Here is a 4,522-nt window from a genome sequence, read left to right as displayed (position 1 = left end):
AGAGGAAGAGGCGGGGCCAGTCGTCACGTGACGCGCTTTCCGCGCGCCGCCGGTCTGGTGGAGGAGGGGCGGGAGTGGAGGGGGCGTGGCCAACTGGGCGCGAAGAGCGACTGGATGAGCGGGTTGGCGGATGGAGGGCGGGGGCGTGGCGAGCCGCGGGAGCGCGCGCGCCTCGCCAACTTCCAGTGCGGCGCCGCCCTTGCCGTCGTTCGCGCCCGGGCGACTGCAGGGACGTCAGCTTGCGCTCCGCCAATGGCGCGCGCCCACGTCGGGAGAACGGCTCGTGACCGCGCGTCACCGGTGAAAAGGGCCTTTCCCTTTCTTCTCGCGCTTCTTTCCCCTCCTCCACAGAGGTCTCTCGGTCTCCATTTCCGAGTTTATTCCCACCGTGCCTGAGTAAAACCACACTTTTCTTTTCTGTACTCAAAGGTTGCAAGATAAAATCTTCTTTGCCCCTCGGCATCGCGCCGGTTTCTTATTGCCAGGGACAAGTTTGTGTGGCAGTGACACCCACCTGTGAGGGCCGCACTGAAAACCTACGACACTACCAGATACAGATTATGGGCACCTTGAGATGGCCCCGAAACGCGGCTGACATGCTGAAATTTTCCCTTAAAAGAAATGAGGCAGGATTAGTCCAGGTCAGTTCATTAGGTACTCAATGAACTCAAAAAAATCTCTTGGCACTGTTTTCTAACACTTCTGGTTTCTGTGGAAAGAGTTGAAACCGTTCTCCCATAGGCAGAATATAAGGAATTGTGTAATTTACAAGGTTTCTAAAAGTAGGGTGGCCAGATAAACTATTTGCCAGTCAGTTTTACTTTAATGTTTCCTGTTGTGAAAATAATAATGAATGAGATGATTAGAGTTAAAGGCTGGAGAGTTCATCTTTTGTGGGCCTCATCAGGTGATTTGAAATCATTGAACTCACTGAACTTTAGTCTTTTTCATGAAAATGGGGATGAGATTAGGTGATCTCTAACATGCATGCAAGCTATAAATTAATAACTTCTGGGTCCACATTTAAACAAAGGTACTGAAAAAAAGTGACCACAATTGATTGGCAAGGGAGTTTCCCTCCCTTGTTGAGAAATGCCCTCTGTATTTTAATGTAACTGTCCTTTAGAATTGATCAGGCCCTCACTTGGAAAGGTTACAAATCCAACAATTTTATTGTAAATTGTTTGAAAAACAGCTTGTGTTAACAGAGCTTGGAGTTTAGGAAAGAAAATTTATTGATGTTTATCTGGACTTATCCAAGTGGAACAGGCATTTTGTTTGGCAGACATGAACAAAAGGTACTCAGTTGCAGGGCTGTAACCAGGCTTTAATGGAATTTGGATGAAATAACCTCCAAATGAGCCTCCTCCTGTTGCTCTGATTCCATCATCATAAGCCAACTATTATGTATGCTGCTTATCAATGTTCCCAATAGCTAACAACAGTACTTGAAATAATTGGGGAAATTTATATCCTTTATGTCCAGTTAATGCATCAAGGCTTTGTGAGTTTGAGTACTATGAAATAGTGGTAGGTAACTTGATCAATTTTGAAAAGATGATATTCATATCAAAGTACCATATGAAACACTGTTAGCATGACCACTTAACTTTAGGTCATGTTTGTCCACATGTTTTTCAACCAAGTTATTTCTAATTAATAACTTCTGTTAGTCTTCTTTGAATTATATTAAATTCTTATATTTAAGAAACAATAGAGGGATACTAACCACTTCATGAAGAATATGGTATTCTTATTCAGTGCACTTATTCAAGTCTTTGCCTTTCAGTGAAATTTGGATGCCTCCAGATTTGTTCATCCAGAAGGTATGTGGGGTTTTATTACCCCCCCAACCCTATCTTTTATAGCCTCTTGTCCCTTTCGCCTTCTCCACTCCTGCCTCTGAGTCCTCATTAAATCTATTAATGTCTGCTTGTTTTTGTAATTGTTTTACTTTGTCAAATTGCTTGTTACATAAATATCCAGTGTGTTTTTTATTCTAACTTGCTTTACTATAAATAATTCCTTTAAACTTCCTCCCTTTTTCTGTAAATGGCCGCATTTCATTTTTTCCTTTGACTGAATAGTATTTTATAGTGTGGCTATACTACATCTTTTTTATCCAATCATCTCTTGAAGGACATTTAGGCTGCTTCCCTGTTGTGGCTATTGTAAATAGTGTTGAAGTAAACATTATAGAGTAAATAGGTTTATGTTGATGATTTCATGTTATTTGAATAGATGTCCAAGAGTGGGATTGCTGGGTCATATGTTCTTTTCATTTTTACCTTTTGAAGATGAATGCAAATCGCTTTCCATAATAGATGCACCAGTTTACATTCCCACCAACAGTGTAATAGAGTTATTCTTTCTCTGAATCCTCTCTAATTCTTCTTGTTGGGGATCTTATTAATAGGTGCTGTTCTTGGGCCTCCCCGGTGGCACAGCGGTTGAGCGCTGGGCTGCCCGCAGCCTCTGCTGCGCCCATTCGATCCCTGGCTGCTCCCTGGCCACCGGAGGAAGGTCCCACATGGTGCGCAGACCTCTCCTGCCGCCTGCTGCTCCCCTCAGCAGTGTACTTTGGTCCTTCTGCCTGTTCTGCTCCCCGCTCTGGCTCAGGTGAATTCTTCCACCCTCCTGCACTTCTGACTGTACCCAGTGCTTGTATAAATAAATAATTAATTAATTAATTAAAAATTACTTAAAAAAATATGTGCTGTTCTCAAAGATGTAAGATGGTATCTCATTGTGAATTTAATCTGCATTTCTCTTGTTAGAAGCGATGATGTACATTTTTCATCTATCTACTAGCCTTCTGCATATCTTCTATATATTTTGTTGTTCCAGACCTTATTTCTAAATCTTTGGTCCACTTAGAATTTATTTTTATGTATGTGATCAACTTCATTATTTTGTGTGTGGCCTCCCAGTTTTCCCAGCACATTTTATTACATAGACTCTCCCAATTGTATAATCCTGCCTACTTTATCATAGATTAGTTACTGAATACCTATGTGGATTTATCTCTTGGCTTCCCATTGATCCATATATCTATTTTTGTCTCAATACCTTATGGTTTTTAATACTGTTGTTTTATAATAAAGGTTGAAGTCAGTTACATGATGCCTCTCTTTCTCTACTTTTTTCTCAGGATGGCCTTTGCTGTTTGAGGTTCCCTATTGTGATTCAATATAAATTCAATTTCTTTGAAAAATATGTTGGTATTTTGATTGGGATTGTGTTAGATTTATCAGTTACCTTAGGCAGGATAGTAACAGATTATATTGATTTTTGGTATGTAGTTTATCAACATTAGTTTTTTTTAATGCATCTAGCTAAGCTAATTATATTAAAGAATGACAATTCTTTTATTGATAAATATAATGTTGCAATTTCATATGCTAATGCTAATGAATTTCAAACCCAATACTGCATTTTTATTTATTTATTAAAAATATTTTTAAAAGATTTATTTATGTGTGCAAGAACTGGGGTACAGATCAGAGGTGTGGGGAGTGAGAGGATTCACCAGAGACAGAGTGGGGAGCAGAACAGGCGGACTGACTGAAATACACTGCTGAGGGGAGCAGCGGGCAAGTCAGGAGAGGTCTGTTGCATCATGTGGGTTGCTCCCTGGCCAGCTGCAGTGGCTGCGGATAGCTTCATAGGTTGCGTCTTAAACCCTTGCACCACCAGGGAGGCCCAATACTGCATTTTATATCAAAATTTTTTCGCTGAAAATATACATTTCAGAACATACACACACTGTCAACAGCTAACGTGTGCCACTAAAAGAGTTCATCTCAGCAAAAGGATGGAAATATCCACTAAATGTATGTGAAGACAAATATTAGAGGCATTACCTGGAACTGAGCCCATCAGGAACCCCATTATGCCAGGCCTTGGGGTGCTTTGCAGATAGATACCCATGTCACTGGCATCTCTTTGGTAGCATATAAACAGCTGAACTGAATGAGCTAGTTGTTGTCCCCCATACTTGCTGCTTATTTGACTTACACCTCAAACTGCTTTGCACAGATATCCCAGGAACCCCTAAACAAAGCTGCTCATGACCAGAGGGACTGGCCAGGGAGATTCTTCCCGGCTCTGAATCTTCTCAACTGGCCTATTATCAGAACCTCACCTACATTCAGGACACTAGCATGGCAAAGTCCATTATTGGAAAGCACTATCTCAATTGTCTCATCTTATAAATGAGAAAGCTCTTAAGCAGATCAAGGAGTTGATTTTTCTAAGATCAATAGCAAATTATAGCAGAATCAACTGAAAGGATAGAAATTGGATGAAGATATTTTAAACGGAAGGTAATTCTTAGAAGGAAGGAATTGTGTTATTCTATAAACCTTGTTATCAGCCACTATATTCAGAATATTCCAGTTGCTTTATTTTTCTAAAAGACAAGTTTTTTAAAATAAGGAGAATATATAAAATAAAAATAAGAATTTCTTCCCTTAAATACTATCACACAGATTTGACCATAGTCAGCAACTTTGTGAATATC

Source organism: Talpa europaea, assembly GCF_964194135.1.
Source record: "Talpa europaea genome assembly, chromosome: 1".
Taxonomy (NCBI): domain Eukaryota; kingdom Metazoa; phylum Chordata; class Mammalia; order Eulipotyphla; family Talpidae; genus Talpa; species Talpa europaea.
The sequence above is the reverse complement of the archived record's forward strand: the minus strand, read 5'-3'. Positions refer to the sequence as shown.